The sequence below is a fragment of the Pristiophorus japonicus genome, chromosome 2 (assembly GCF_044704955.1).
Source record: "Pristiophorus japonicus isolate sPriJap1 chromosome 2, sPriJap1.hap1, whole genome shotgun sequence".
Lineage (NCBI taxonomy): Eukaryota > Metazoa > Chordata > Chondrichthyes > Pristiophoridae > Pristiophorus > Pristiophorus japonicus.
Genome location: NC_091978.1, coordinates 52,439,460 through 52,455,836, shown reverse-complemented (window position 1 = coordinate 52,455,836; position 16,377 = coordinate 52,439,460). Strand labels below are relative to the sequence as shown.

The following is a 16,377-nucleotide window of genomic DNA, read 5'->3' as shown; positions in this document are numbered from 1 at the left end:
TGTAAGTTCTTGTTTTTATTATTGTAGCAAATGCTTTGCCGAATGTCTAATAACAGTAAAGGCCCACTGTAGTACGAATGGATGGGGTTAGTGTAATAACACAGGCACGGTCTAGTGTAATGGGAACAGGGATCAGACCATGTCAGCCATGGCTCAGTGGTAACACTCTCGCCCTGAGTCAGGAGGTCCAATTCTCAATCCAGAGACCAGAGCACATAATCTAGGCTGAGACTCTAGGTGCCAGCACAGAGGGAGCGCTGCACTGTCAGAGGTGCCGTCTTTCAGATGAGGCATTAAACCGACGCCCCGTCTAGCCTCTAAGTTGGACGTAAAAGATCCCACAGCCACGATTCTGAGAAAGAACAGGCGGAGTTCTCCCCGGTGTCCTGGGCATGGTGTATCCCCCAACTAACATCACTGAAAACGGATTATCTTGTCATCATTACATTGCTGTTTGTGGGATCTTGCTGTGCACACATTGGCTGCTGCATTTCCAACCCCCTCCTTCACCCCAACTCTCCAACCCCCACTCCTCTTTCATCCCTATTCTCCAACGCTCTTACCCCAATCCCTCCTTCACTCTACTCTCCAAAGCCCACTTTCCCCAACATCTCTCTCACCCCTACTCTGCCACCCCCCGCCTTTCACCCTGACTCTCCAATCCACACCCCAACTCCTCTTTCAACCCAACTCCTACTCCCCAACCCACCTCACCCAAACTCTTCTTTCATCTCTACTCTCCAACCCACCTCACTCCAACTCCCCAACATCCCTTCACCGCAACTCAGTGGATTCAAATTTAAAATGAAACCAGGTTTTCAGGTGTAATGCTCCATTCACACATTGAAGGTGAGAGAGATGCTGTGGGGCACATGCTAATGCCAGTCGCTGAAAGTGATTAACAGACTGGGTTTTGTGTTTAGTGACCCCAGGCATGTCACCAAGACCCTCCCTGGATACCAAAGCTAGGAAAGGCACTCTGAAAGGTATGGAGAGCTGGGAGTTGTCCACGAGAATAACCGAATTTATGGGAACTGAAACAATCTTGAGTTGGAAAGAAGGTCCAGAAATGGAGCAGTCAGTAACAGGACATCAATTAGTCTTCACTTATCTTGGCGAAATCAACTATCAACATTCTGTTTTAATTGAAATATCAAAATATTAAACTCCAGCCCAGTTATAGGAGTTATTAACATCCGCAGTAACAAACTCCAACTAACAGAATGAATACGATTCAGTCCAGGATGTGATTAACATCAGCAATAACAGCAGACTCCAACCCCGACAGTCACATGTGAACTTGCCAATGTGTTAGCAGCTGGGATGACTGACTGAATCCTTTCCCACACTCTGAGCAGATGAATGGCCTCTCCCTATTGTGGATTCGCTGGTGAGTCAGCAGGGTGGATGACTGAGTGAAACCCTTCCCACACTCAGAGCAGGTGAACGGTCTCTCCCCAGTATGAACTCGCTGGTGTGCCAGAAGGTCGGATGACTGAGTGAATCCCTTCCCACACTCAGAGCAGGTGAACGGCCTCTTCCCGGTGTGACTTCGTTGGTGTTTCCGTAGGAGGGCTGAACGAGTGAATCCCTTCCCACAGATGGAGCAGGTGAATGGCCCCTCTCCAGTGTGAACTCGCTGGTGTGTTAGCAGGCTGGATGACTGAGTGAATTCCTTCTCACACTCAGAGGTGGTGACCGGTCCCTCCCCAGTGTGAACTAGCTGGTGTATCAGCAGGAGGGCTGAACGAGTGAATCCCTTCCCACACACGGTGCAGGTGAACGGCCTCTCCTTAGTGTGAACATGCTGGTGTTTCAGCAGGCTGGATGACTGAGTGAATCCCTTCCCACACTCAGAGCAGGTGAACGGCCCCTCCCCAGTGTGAATTCGCTGGTGTGTCACCAAGTCGGATAACTGAGCGAATGCCTTTCCACACTCTGAGCAGGTGAACAGCCGCTCCCCAGTGTGAATATGCTGGTGCCTTAGCAGGGTGGAAGACAGAGTGAATCCCTTCCCACACTCAGAGCAGGTGAACGGTCTCTCCCCAGTGTGAACTAGCTGGTGTATCAGCAGGAGGGCTGAACGAGTAAATCCCTTCGCACATACAGAGCAGGTGAACGGCCTCTCCTTAGTGTGAACGTGCTGGTGTTTCAGCAGGCTGGATGACTGAGTGAATCCCTTCCCACACTCAGAGCAGGTGAACGGCCTCTCCCCAGTGTGAATTCGTTGGTGTATCACCAAGTCGGATAACTGAGCGAATGCCTTTCCACACTCTGAGCAGGTGAACAGCCGCTCCCCAATGTGAATGTGCTGGTGCCTCAGCAGGGTGGATGACAGAGTGAATCCCTTCCCACACTCAGAGCAGGTGAATGGTCTCTCCCCAGTATGAACTCGCTGGTGTGTCAGAAGGTCGGATGACTGAGTGAATCCCTTCCCACACTCAGAACAAGTGAATGGCCTCTCCTTAGTGTGAACATGCTGGTGTTTCAGCAGGCTGGATGACTGAGTGAATCCCTTCCCACACTCGGAGCAGGTGAACGGCCTCTCCCCAGTGTGAACTCGCTGGTGTGTCACCAAGTCGGATAACTGAGCGAATGCCTTTCCACACTCTGAGCAGGTGAATGGCCGCTCCCCAGCGTGAATGTGCTGGTGCCTCAGCAGGCTGGATGACAGAGTGAATCCCTTCCCACACTCAGAGCAGGTGAACGGTTTCTCCCCAGTATGAACTCGCTGGTGTGTCAGAAGGTCGGATGACTGAGTGAATCCCTTCCCACACTCAGAGCAGGTAAACAGTGGTCTCTCCCCAGTGTGAACTCGCTGATGTTCAGTGAGGCTGGATGAATTGGAGAACCTCATCCCACAGTAAGAGCAATTAAATGGCCTCTCCCTGGCATGAACACGCTGGTGTGTCAGCAGGTCGGATGAATTTGTGAATCCCGTCGCACACTCAAAACAGGTGAACGGCCTTACCCCGGTGTGAGTGCGCCGATGAATTTCCAACTCAGACTGGGAAATGAACCCCTTTCCACAGTCCCCACATTTCCACGGTTTCTCCATGGTGTGAGTGTCCTTGTGTCTCCAGGTTGGACGATCAGAGGAAGCCTTGTCCATACACAGAACACGTGTACGGTTTCACCCCGCTGTTTTGTTTAGGCTGTGAAGGTGCTGACTCTGGCTAGGTTGAGTTGTACACTCACTGGTTCTCCTCCGCTGAAGGTGCTGACTGGCTGGGTTCAGTCCTGCACTCATTGGGACCCGAAGGCCTCGCCTACTCTTTCTTCCTTTTCAAAGTTGGCCACGCGTGCGCTCCAGCGCTCGATAAATCACACTGGCGGCGCACAAAACCGTAACTTTCCTTTACAATGATAGCGGCCGTCAGCCTGGGCCTGTTACCGGCGAAAAAGCCCGGAGCTGCAAACGCAGGATCTGTACGTGCTTAGCCTCGGTTTACGGCCTACACCACATGCTTATGAAGCCTACCTGCAGGGTGCATTTCTCCGCTGCGCCCTGCTCATTCGTCATCGACACAAAACTTGACCTCCGGCTTCCACACGCTCCCAGCCCTCAGACAGTGCTGATCAAAGTCCCACTGCGCATACTCCAACTACCCCCCGCACTGCGCCTGCGCGCAAGGCCCTCCAGTGCGAATAGGGCACCTCCCCCGGGATTGAAAGCCCTAATTAGTGCATAGAGAATGATTTTTTTGTGATCCGATGGACAGAAAATGAATAAATAATTCACACAGAAACCCAAGTGCACGGGAACTCTGCCATGGTTCAGTCCTGGATGTGATTAACACAATCCAAACGCCTGCAACAACAACAACAAACACAACTTGTATTTATATAGTGCCTTTAACATAGTGAAACGTCCTACGGCGCTTCACAGGAGTGTTATGTGATAAAAATGTGACATCTAGCCGCATAAGTAGAAATTAGCGCAGGTGAGAGGTATGTTTTAAGGAGCATCTTGAAGAGTGTATCGTAGCCAAGTTTGCTGATGATACAAAGATGGGAGGAAAAGCAATGTGTGAGGAGGACACAAAAAATATGCAAAAGGTCACAGACAAGTTAAGTGAGTGGGCAAAAATTTGGCAGGTGGACTATAATGTTGGAAAGTGTGAGTTCATGCACTTTGGCAGAAAAAAATCAAAGAGCAAATTATTATTTAAATGGAGAAAGATTGCAAAGTGCTATAGGACAGCGGGACCTGAGGGTACTTGTGCATGAAACACAAAAGGTTAGTATGCAGGTACAGCAAGTGATCAGGAAGGCCAATGGAATCTTGGCCTTTATTGCAAAGGGGATGGAGTATAAAAGCAGGGAAGTCTTGCTACAGTTATACAGGGTATTGGTGAGGCCACACCTGGAATACTGCGTGCAGTTTTGGTTTCCATTTTTACGAAAGGATATACTTGCTTTGGAGGCAGTTCAAAGAAGGTTCACTAGGTTGATTCCGGAGATGAGTGGGTTGACCTATGAGGAAAGGTTGAGTAGGTTGGGCCTCAACTCATTGGAATTCAGAATATTGAGAGGTGATCTTATCGCAACGTATAACATATTGAGGGGGCTTGACAAGGTGGATGCAGAGAGGATGTTTCCACTGATGGGGGAGACTAGAACTAGGGGGCATAATCTTAGAATAAGGGGCTGCCCATTTAAAACTGAGATGAAGAGAAACTTATTTTCTCAGAGGGTTGTAAATCTGTAGAATTCTCTGCCTCAGGGAGCTGTGAAAGCTGGGACATTGAAAAAATTTAAGACAGAGCTAGACAGTTTCTTAACCAATAAGGGAATAAGGGGTTATGGGGAGCGGGCAGGGAAGTGGACCTGAGTCCATGATCGGATCAGCCAAGATCATATAAAATGGTGGAGCAGGCTCGAGGGGCCGTATGGTCTACTCCTGCTCCTATTTCTTATTGAAGAAGGAAAGAAAGATAGAGAGATGGAGAGGTTTAGGCAGGAAATTCCAGAGCGTGGGATCTAGGCAACAGAAGGCACGGCCACCAATGGTTGAGCGATTACAATCAGGAATATTCAGGAGGGCAGAATTAGAGGAGTACAGACATCTCAGGGAGTTGTGGGGCTGGAGGAGATTACAGAGATAGAGAGGGGTGAGGCCATGGAGGAATTTGAAAATAAGGATGAACATTTTTAAGAGGCATTGCTTAACCGGAAGCTAATGTAGGTCAGCGAGCACAGGGGTGATGGGCGAGTGGGACTTGGTGCAAGTTAAAACATGGGCAGCCGAGTTTTTGATCACCTCTAGTTTATGTAGGGTAGAATGTGGGAGACCAGGAATGCATTAGAATAGTCAAGTCTAGAGGCAACAAAGGCATGGATGAGGGTTCAGCACCAGTTGAGCTGAGGCAAGTGCGGAGATGGCCGATGTTACGGAGGTGGAAATAGGCCGTCTTAGTTATGCTGCGGATATGTGGACGAAAGCTCATTTCAGGGTCAAATATGACACCAAAGTTGCGAACAGTCTCGTTTAGCCTCGGACAGGAATTGGGGAGAGGGATGGAGTCAGTATCTATGGAACGGAGTTTGTGGCGGGGACCAAAACAAAGATTTCTGTCTTCCCAATATTCAATTGGAGAAAATTTCTGCTCATCTAGAACTGGATATCGGACAAGCAGTTTGACAATTTAGAGATCGCAGAGGGGTTGAGAAAAGTGGTAGTGAGGTAGAGCTTAGTGTCTTCAGCGTACATGTGGAAACTGTATTTCCGGATGATGTCGTCAAGGGCAACATGTAGATGAGAAATAGGAGTGTGCCAAGTATAGATCCTTGGGGGTCACCATAGGTGACGATGGGTGGGCAGGACGGGAAGCCGCTGCAGGTGATTCTCTGGCAATGATTAGATAGATAAGAATGGAACCAGACAAGTGCTGTCCCACTCAGCTGGACGATAGTGGAGAGGCGTTGGAGAAGGATAGAGTGGCCAATCATGTCAAAGGCTGCAGACAAGTCAAGAAGGATGAGAAGGGATAGTTTGCCTTTGTCGCAGTCACAAAGGATGTCATTTGTTGGATCAAAATTGGCTCAGAGGCAGAAAGTAAAGGGTAATGGTTGATGGGTGTTTTTGTGACTGGAAGGCTGTTTCCAGTGGGTTTAGACTTGAATGTAGGGGGTATGATTAAGAAGTTTGTAGATGATACAAAAATTGGTTGTGTGGTTGATAGTGAGCAGGAAAGCAGGTAGACTGCAGCAAGATATCAATGAACTGGTCAGGTGGGCAAGATCAGTGGCAAATGGAATTCAATCCTGAGAAGTGTAATGGAATGCATTTGGGGAATGCTAACAAGGCAAGGGAATATGCATTAAATGGTACTGAGAAGTGTAAATGGTAGGACACTGAGAAGTATAGAGGAACACAGGGACCTTGGAGTGCTTGTCCACAGATCCCTGAAGGTAGCAGGCTAGGTAGGTAAGCTGGTTAAGAAGGCATACGGAATACTTGCCTTTATTAGCTGAGATATAGAATACATGAGCAGGGAGGTTATGCTTCAACTGTATAAAACACAAATTAGGCCACAGTTATAGAGCACTGCATGCAGTTCTGGTCACCGCATTACAGGAAAGATGTGATTGCACTAGAGAGGATACAGAGAAGATTTACGATGATATTGCCTGGGCTGGGGAATTTTAGCTTTGAGGCAAGATTAGATAGGCTGGGTTTGTTCTTTTTTGGAACCGAGGAGGCTGAGGGGAGACCTTATTGAGGTGTACAAAATTATGAGGGGCCTAGATAATGTAGATAGAAAGGACCTATTTCCCTTAGCAGAGGGGTCAACAACTAGGGAGAATAGATTTAAAATAATTGGTAGGAGGTTTAGAGGGGATTTGAGTGGAATTTGTTTCACCCAGAGGGTGGTGGGGGTCTGGAACTCACTGCCTGAAAGGATGGTAGAGGCAGAAACCCACACCACATTTAAAAAGTACTTGGAGGAGCGCTTGAAGTGCCGTAATCTACATGGCTACGGACCTAGTGCTCGAAAGTGGGATTAGCTGAATAGCTCCTTGTCAGCCAGCGCAGACACAATGGGCCGAAATGGCTTCCTTCTGGTGCTGTACATTTCTCTGATTCTATGAACGGCCTCTGCCCGTTGTGACTGTATCCATGAGTTTCCACCTCAGACTGGAAACTGAATCCGTTCCCACATTCACACTGTTGATTCAGGTTGGTGCATGAGTCTCATAGGCTAGACGATTAGTTGAAGGTGCTTCCACACACAGAACATGTGTCCTGTTTCTCCCCGCTGTGATTGGTACTATTCCCTTCTATATCGAAAGACCAATGATATTCAGGAACTGATGAATCGAGTGACTCTGTCAGATTTTGCTTTGAGTTTCCCATCTGCAGATTCTCCCCTTCTAATACCCTGAAAATGGTCTTTACAAAAGTCGCTACTTTAAGTGCAGGATAGAAATTCTGAACAGACAAATCTAGTTTCTATGGAGCATTCTTTATTCTCCTATCCCTCCTAAGGTGTAAATTCGCCATTCTACACACTCTCCCTCCATCCTTACTGTCTAAAATCAAAATCCATTAGACCATTGGGATGTTCTCCAGAAGGTGCTAAATTTGGCTGGTTGCAAATTCACGGACATTAGTTAACCTCCAGTGCCTCACCATCAGCTGACTCAGTGAGAGTCAGCAGGATTTCCACTGTGGTCGGCATCACAGCCGAGTCCAAACCTGTCCTCAATTTACATCCACACACTTCCCATTTGAGGACAATGGATCGCCATCAAAAGCAGGGGCAATGGCTGATTTTTACTCTTGGTACTGAGGACAATTATAGCTCTGAACTCTGCTTTGTCAGAGATCAACTAACAGCACAGATCAAGGATTGAACTTGGGACCTTCTTAGTCAGTAGCGCAGAGTGTTTTAAACTGGTGGTGGAGGGCTAGAATAGAATATTTAGAAAGAAATATCACTCCACCTTTAAACTAAACCGTCATCACACAGCAAAATTCTGAAGTCTTTCAAAATTAAATAAGCAAGTCAAATGCATCTTCAAAAAATCATTATGTGAATGTGAGGTTCGATTATCGCCTCTTTAACCTCAGGTACCCACCAGTCACAGAATGTATCAAGCGTACCGGTGGACACCGCCTGCTCCCTCTCCAGGGCCACTCGGGCACGGATAACACTGCGGAAGAGAGGCAGGCAGCCAGAGCGACCTCCCTCATGGGCACTGCCCATCCTGGACCTACAAATTGCTGTTTCAGCCAGGCCCAAAGAGCAGGTCGAGGAGAAGATCCTCCAACATACAAAGATAGGTGGGAAAACAAATTGTGAGGAGGACACAAAGAATCTGGGCAAAAATTTGGCAGATGGAGTATAATGTGGGAAAATGTGAGGTTATCCATTTTGGTAGGAAGAATAAAAAAACATTATTATTTAAATGGAGAGAGATTACAAAATTCTGTAGTTCAGAGGGATATGGGGGTCCTTGTTCATGAAACATAAAAAGTTAGTATGCAGGTACAGCAAGTAATCAGGAAGGCAAGTGGAATGTTGGCCTTTATTGCAAACATAGAAAATAGGTGCAGGAGTAGGCCATTCGGCCCTTCTAGCCTGCACCGCCATTCAATGAGTTCATGGCTGAACATACAACTTCAGTACCCCATTCCTGCTTTCTCGCCATACCCCTTGATCCCCCTAGTAGTAAGGACTTCATCTAACTCCTTTTTGAATATATTTAGTGAATTGGCCTCAACAACTTTCTGTGGTAGAGAATTCCACAGGTTCACCACTCTCTGGGTGAAGAAGTTCCTCCTCATCTCGGTCCTAAATGGCTTACCCCTTATCCTTAGACTGTGTCCCCTGGTTCTGGACTTCCCCAACATTGGGAACATTCTTCCTGCATCTAACCTGTCTAACCCCGTCAGAATTTTAAACGTTTCCATGAGGTCCCCAAGGGGGATAGAGTATAAAAGCAGAAGTCTTGCTACAACTGTACAAGGCATTGGTGAGACCACATCTAGAGTACTGCGTACAGTTTTGGTCTCCTTATTTAAGGAGGGATATACTTGCATTGGAAGCAGTTCAGAGAAGGTTCACGAGGTTGATTCCTGAGATGAAGGGGTGTCTTATGTAGAAAGGTTGACCAGGTTGGGCCTATACTCATTGGAGTTGAGATGAATGAGAGGTGATCTTATTGAAACGTGTAAGATTCAGAGGAGGCTGGACAGGGTAGATGCAGAGAGGATGTTTCCCCTCGTGGGGGAATCTAGAATGGGGGCATAGTTTCAGAATAAGGGGTCGCCCATTTAAAACGGAGATGAGGAATAATTTCTTCTCTCAGAGGTTCGTGAATCTTTGGAATTCTCTACCCTAGAGACTTGTTGAGGGGCTCGATCATTGATTATATTTAAGGTGGAGATAGACAGATTTTGAATGATAGGGGAGTCAAGGGTTATGGGGAGTGGGCAGGAAAGCGGAGTTGAGGCCAAGATCAGATCAGTCATGATCTTACTGAATGGATAAGCAGGCTTGAGGGACAAATGGATTACTCCTACTCCTATTTCTTATGTTCTTAAAACTTATCCACCCCCGCCCCTCACCGGGCAGCCAAAGATTAGGAACGTGGGGCTAAAGTATAAGAAAAAGTTGAGAAGACCCTTCTGGTAACAGTACAGGGGCTGCATATATACATGGCCTGTGGACTCCTCTGGGCTGCAATCATCACTCCTGGCCTTGGAGTCTGGAAAGGTGCTTAAAAACGATTGCACACGACTGCTCCGTGCAACACTCTCCACCCCAGATCCCCACGGCTGGACGGAAGGACCCCTGTGTAGCAAGCCGTCCTTTAGGGACCCCGCCGGATGGCAAGTTGACCCGCCAGTCCAATTGAGACTGGGCAATGAACAAAATTCGTCAATAAATTACAGAGAAACCCAAGTACCTGGGTTCTCAGCCCTGGTGTGAAGTATGCTGGCCACCAATCTAACGTTACTAACTTGCACCTCAGGCCCCGCCCAGTGTGGATTAATTGCTAAATGTTTTCTAACTCGAGTTCGGGCCTGTTATTCTGACAGAAACCTACAAGCCCTCTTTTATTGTGTGACCTACCTGACAGGCTATTAATGGCTTTAATAAACAGGCAATACGATTTTTTTTTTAAAAAGCTGGAAAGAGGTGAAAAACGTCACCAGCAATGCCTCGAAAGACACGGGACAGAGAAATCCACTTCATCAGCGCCCCTGCCACAGGACTCAATATCCATCCCTCCACCACTGGTGCACTGTGTGTGCAGTATGTACGGTCTTGGGTAACCCTTGCCACTGGACCAAGACCCAGCTCTGTCAAGCCTGTGTGGTGACTGGTGTGCAAAGGCCACCACATGTTAAAAAAAATCCACAAACAGACATCTTCCACCCTTCAGGATGTAGTCCAGGACCTGGAATTTTAGGTCCTTCATTGGAACACCTGTGAACTTATCCTTTTTTGACGTGGAAGCAAGTCATCCTCGTTTCGAGCGTCCGCCTATGATGATGATCTTTCCCTCCATTCTGCTGCCTGGTCCTTCACTCCACATGGCCTGAATTTGGTGATCTTCTAGATCTTACATATAGTTATTACATATGTAGGGTATACATCACAGAAACAGGCCATTTGGCCCAACCAGTCCATGCCGGTGTTTATGCTTCCTTTGAGCCTCCTCCCATCTTTCCTCGTCTAAATTTGTCAACATAATCCTCTACTCCCTTCTTACTCATATGCTTGTCTAGCCTCCCCTTAAATGCATTGATACAATTTGCTTCAACCACTCCCTGTGGTAGCGAGTTCCACATTCTCACCACTCTTTGGGTAAAGAAGTTTCTTCTAAATTCTCTATTGGATTTCTTGTTGACTATCTGATATTGATGGCCTGTAGTAATGCTCTTCCCCATAAGTGGAAACATTCTCTCTGTATCGACTCTATCAAAACCCTCTGTTAGGTCATCCCTCAGCCTTCTTTTTTCAAGAGAAAAGAGACCCAGCTTGTTCATCCTTTCCTGATAGGTATACCCTTGCATTTCTGGTATCATCCTTGTAAATCTTCTCTGCAACCTATCCAGTGCCTCTATATCCTTTTTATAATATAGCGACCAGAACTGCACGCAGTGTGGTCGAACCAAGGTTCGATACATAACTTCCTTACTTTTCAATTCTATCCCACTAGAAATAAACCCGAGTGCTTGTTTTTCTTTTTTATGACCTTGCTAACCTGTGGCGCAACTTTTAGTAATTGGTGTATTTGTACTGCGAAACCCTTTTGTTCCTCTACCCGGTCTAGACGCACACCCTTTAAGGAATAAGCGACCTCCCTATTCTTCCTACCAAAATGTACTACCTCACATTTATGTGTTGAACTTCATTTGCCAATTATTTGTCCATTCTGCAAGTTTATTAATGTTCTCCTGTAATTTGTTGCAGTCCTCCTCAGTATTGACTACCATCCCCCCCCCCAATTTGGTGTCATCCGTAAATTTAGAAATTGTGCTTTTGATTCTAAAGTCTAAATTGTTTATGTAAATTGTGAAAAGCAGTGGTCCCAGCACTGATCCTTGTGGAACACCACTACCCACCTTCTGCCACTGTGAATAGCTACTCTTTACTCCCACTCTCTGCTTTCTGTCTTGAAGCCAGCTAGCGATCCATTCTGCTACTTGTCCTCTGATTCTGCATTCTCTAAACTTATTCATTAGTCTATTATGAGGTACCTTATTGAAGGCCTTTTGAAGATCTAGGTAAATTACAGCATTACCATTGTCCACTCTTTCTGTTACTTCAAAAAATTCAACAAAGTTGGTCAAGCAAGACTTTCCCTTTCAAACTCCATTATTATACTTTTTGTTTCTAGATGTTCTTCTATTCTGTCCTTTGGTATGAATTCCTTTATTTTTTCCTACCACCAATGTTAAGCTGACTGGTTTATAATGCCCTGGACATGTTCTATCCCTCTTCTTAAATATAGGTATTATGTTAGCTATCCACCAGTCCTCTGGCACTACACCTTTTTCTAACAAATTATTAAATGTGTAGTAATGCCTCTGCTATCTCTTCCGTCCATTGCATGGATGCAATCCATCCGGACTAGGGGTTTTATCCTCTTTGAATGTGATTAGTTTATTTAATATAACAATTTTTTATTTTAAATACACTTATCTCATCATCCAATGTCATGTCCACCTGTTCGATCCTCCTGGTAAATACCAAAGCGAAATAATTATTTAATATTTCTGCCATCTCTCTATCATTACCTGTGGCATTATCCCATCTATCCTTTAATGGTCCTATTTCCCATCCAATCTTACTTTTTTTATTGATGTGCCTGTAAAAGATTTTACTATTTTGGTTTATGTTCCTTGATAATTTAATTTCATAGTTCCTCTTTGCCTTCCTAATTGTTTTTTTGACTTCTCTCCTAATCTTTTCATAGTCTCCCTTATCATCTATGTACTTATGTATTGTCTATGTACTTAATGTATGCCTCTTTCCTTACCCTCAATTGTTCCTGTATGTCTTTATTCATTCATTGAGTCTCATTAGTGTTTAGTAGTCTGTTCTTTCCTTTTAGCAGAATATATTTTTCCTGTACTCTGTTGAACACCATTTTAAATGTTTCCCATTGTTGTTCTACATCGTTGTTTGCCAATATTGTTGCCCATTTTATCTTCCCAAGTTATATTCTCAGCCCCTCAAAATCAGCTTTTCGCCAATGTATTAACTTGGTTTTCTTCATACTCATGTCTTTCTCTATAATTATCTTAAAGCATATTATATTATGGTCACTATTGCCTAGATATTCCCCTACTTTTACTTCTCTTATCTGCTCCGGTTCATTCCCCATTACTAGATCCAAAAGCGAATCCTCTCGTGTTGGGCTTTTTACATATTGGATTAGAAAGGAGTCCTGTAAACATTGTAGGAACTGCTTTCCCTTATTTCTTTTACCTAACTTTCTGTCCAATTAATAACAAGGTAGTTAAAATCCCCCATGATTATTATTCTATGCTTTTTACTCAGTTCCCTAACTGAGGTCTGCACCTCCTTGGATAGCATAGAAACATAGAAAATAGGTGCAGGAGTAGGCCATTCGGCCCTTCTAGCCTGCACCGCCATTCAATGAGTTTATGGCTCCTATTCCTTCTGCTCCTATTTCTTATGTTTCTTATAGCAAGCTGGTTACAAAACAGAAAGTAGAGAGTAGGGGTTAGGAGTAGCTACTCAGACTGGCAAAAGGTGGGAGTGGTGTTCCACAGGGATCGGTGCTGGGACCACTGTTGTTCACCATTTTCATAAACAATTTTGACTCGGGAATCAGAAGTATAATTTTGAAATTTGTAGATGACACCAAATTGCAACAAAATTAAGAAATTTGCAGAATGGGCATGTGATTGGCAAGTGAATTTCACCATAGATCAGTGAGGCATTGTATCTTGTTAGGAAGAATAAGGAGGCCACACAAGACTTTGAAAATGAGAGTCTACATGGGAAAGAGGAGCGATGCGATCTAGAGGTACAGATACACAAATCACTAAAAGTAGTGACGCAGGCCACTTAAAAAAGCAAAGCACTGGGGTTTATTTCAAAAGGAGCCTTCTGTTCCGTGCCTAAGAGCTCTGAACCATGAAGAGAGCAGTTGGGCCATTTTTCTTGCACGCCTCAAAAGATTAACCCACACAGCAACTTTGGTCTTTCTCGTTTCTCTTCACTGACAGCAAAGTGCCATTTGCCCCTCTCAGTGTGGCCCTGAAGGACTGTGTCCAGGCTGAAGTTCTGTTCCCACCGTACGATCCTCCCCGCAGATTGTCCTTTCGGAGCTCCAGCCAGGTGATGCTAAACACAGCAATGTGTTTAAAACAAAGCTGATTTATTTCACATATATCCAGAATATTAATACTCCTAGAACTGGGCTGGAGTTTAACATCAGTAGAAACAAACCCCGTCAGAGTGAACATGGTTCAGTACTAGATGTGATTAACAGCAGTAATAACAGCAGAATCCAGCCCCTCCAATCACTTGTGAACTTGCTGGTGTTTCAGCAGGTAGGATAAACGAGTAAATCCCTTCCCACACACTGAGCAGGTGAATGGCCTCTCCCCAGTGTGAACTCGCTGGTGTATTAGAAGGTCGGATGACTGAGTGAATCTCTTCCCACACCCAGAGCATGTGAATGGCCTCTCCCCAATGTGAACTCGCTGGTGTCTGAGCAGCGTGGATGACTGAGTGAATCCCTTCCCACACTCAGAGCATGTGAACGGCCTCTCCCCAGTGTGAACTCTCTGGTGTCTGAGCAGCATGGATGACTGAGCGAATCCCTCCCCACACTCAGAGCAGATGAACGGCCACTCCCCAGTGTGAACTCGCTGGTGTCTGAACAGGGTGGATGACTGAGTGAATCCCTCCCCACACTCAGAGCAGTTGAACGGCCTCTCCCCAGTGTGAACCCGCTGGTGTATCCGAAGATCAAATGACTGAGTGAATCCCTTCCCACACATGGAGCATGTGAACGGCCTCTCCCCAGTGTGAGTGCGCTGGTGTACAGTGAGTTCAGATGATCGCCTGAACCCAGTCCCGCAGTGAGAGCACCTGAACGGCCTCTCGTCAGTGTGAACACGTTGATGGCTTGTCAGTTCCCCGGAACTTTTATAGCACTTCGCACAGTCTGGGCATTTAAAAGGTCTCTCGTCACTGTGAACTCGCTGGTGATTCAGCAGGGTGGATGACTGAGTGAATCTCTTGCCACACTCGGAGCAAGTGAATGGTCTCTCCCCAGTGTGAACTCGCCGGTGTCTCAGCAGATGCCTTTTGCTTTTAAAGCTCTTCTCACAGTCAGAACATTTAAAAGGTCTATCATCAGTGTGAACATGTTGGTGTCTCAGTAGGTGGGATGACTGAGTGAATCCCTCCCCACACACGCAGCAGGTGAACGGCCTCTCCCCAGTGTGAACTCGCTGGTGTGTCAGCAGGTGAGATGAATTAGTGAATCCCTTCCCACACTCAGAACAGATGAACAGCCTCTCCCGGGTGTGACCATGTTTGTGTCTTTCCAGGTTGGATGATTGGCTGAAGCCTCGTCCACACACAGAACACGTGTACGGTTTCTCCCCGATGTGAATGGTGCTTTTTGCTTCCATGTTCAGCGAACGATGATATTCAGGTCCGTGAATCGAGTGACTGTCAGATCTTGATGTGATGTTTGGTTTGAGCTTGCCATCTGCAAATCCTCCCTTTCTAATACCCTGTAAAATGAATTTAAAACAGGAAAAGGGACTATGAGCAGGTCATTTGTGGGGCCGGCAACAGAACGAATTACCATGAAAGCTGCTGGATTATTGTAAAAACCCAACTGGTCACTAATGTCCTTCAGGGAAGGGAAGCCGCCTACACAATACTCTGGCCTCTATGGGAGGAGAGAGGAGGGAGGGAGAGGGAGCAAAGGAGAGGGACCTTAGACATCTGCAACTTGACTAGAACTTTGACAGAACCTCACAAACCCACGACCTGAAGGGAAGGGAACACCATCTCCCCCAAGTTCCCCTCCAAGTCACAGTCTCCTGGAACTCTCTACCCAACAGCATTGGGGGAGGACCTTCACCAGATGGACTGCAGCAGTTCGAGGCAGCAGCTCACCAGCACCTTCTCAACGGGCAACTGGGAAGTGGCAATAAATGCTGGCCTCGCTCGCGATGCCCACATTCCAAAAATGAAGTTAAGAAAAATTGTATATGTAAAATGGATTAAAAGTCTCCACAGAAATACTTGTGGAAATATCAGAAAGGATTAAGAAGTTAGTTTTTTTAGACTCCAGGTCTGAATTAATAAACTCTCTTGCACAAAAAACAAGCAGGCATTAACCTCAGGGTGAATGGGATAAGGGATGAGGTACGGTTGTAAAACTGCAGGGAAAGCAGCAGGATAATGAAGCCAAATTCAAAGGAGTCACCCTGGGTAAGAGATAGTGTGTAAATACTGAATGCCAATTAACAAAGTTCCGGCAATTGTTAATGACCTAACAAAAGGTCAGGTGTAGGAATAACAGACTGAAGGCCAACGGACAGGAGGGGGTTACCGTAACAGGACCAGCTGTGGTAACAGCAGGGGGTGATAAGATGAGACTTATCTTGATCAATTAAGGTTTACACACAGTTAGGAAGACTCCGAGTTGGTAATAACTCTTGGAGGCAAGAGACAGGTTGCGATAACAGCAGAGTGTCTCTGAATTTCTTGTAAAAACAAGCAGGCAATTAATAGCAATACACATGGTTAACTGAGGGGAAAAAAGGTATAAAGATAGACAAGCTCGGACAGTCCGGAGCGAAAACCTAGGACCAACACTCGACAGAAGGAGGGACCAGGGGAGAGACCCTTGAAG

General features: G+C 46.0%; 1 pseudogene; it reads right to left on the bottom strand.

The window, feature by feature from the left end:
* Nucleotides 1-1,234: 1,234 nt before the first annotated feature.
* LOC139238375 (zinc finger protein 850-like) overlaps nucleotides 1,235-16,377 on the bottom strand; it is a 45,989-nt pseudogene continuing 30,846 nt past the window's right edge.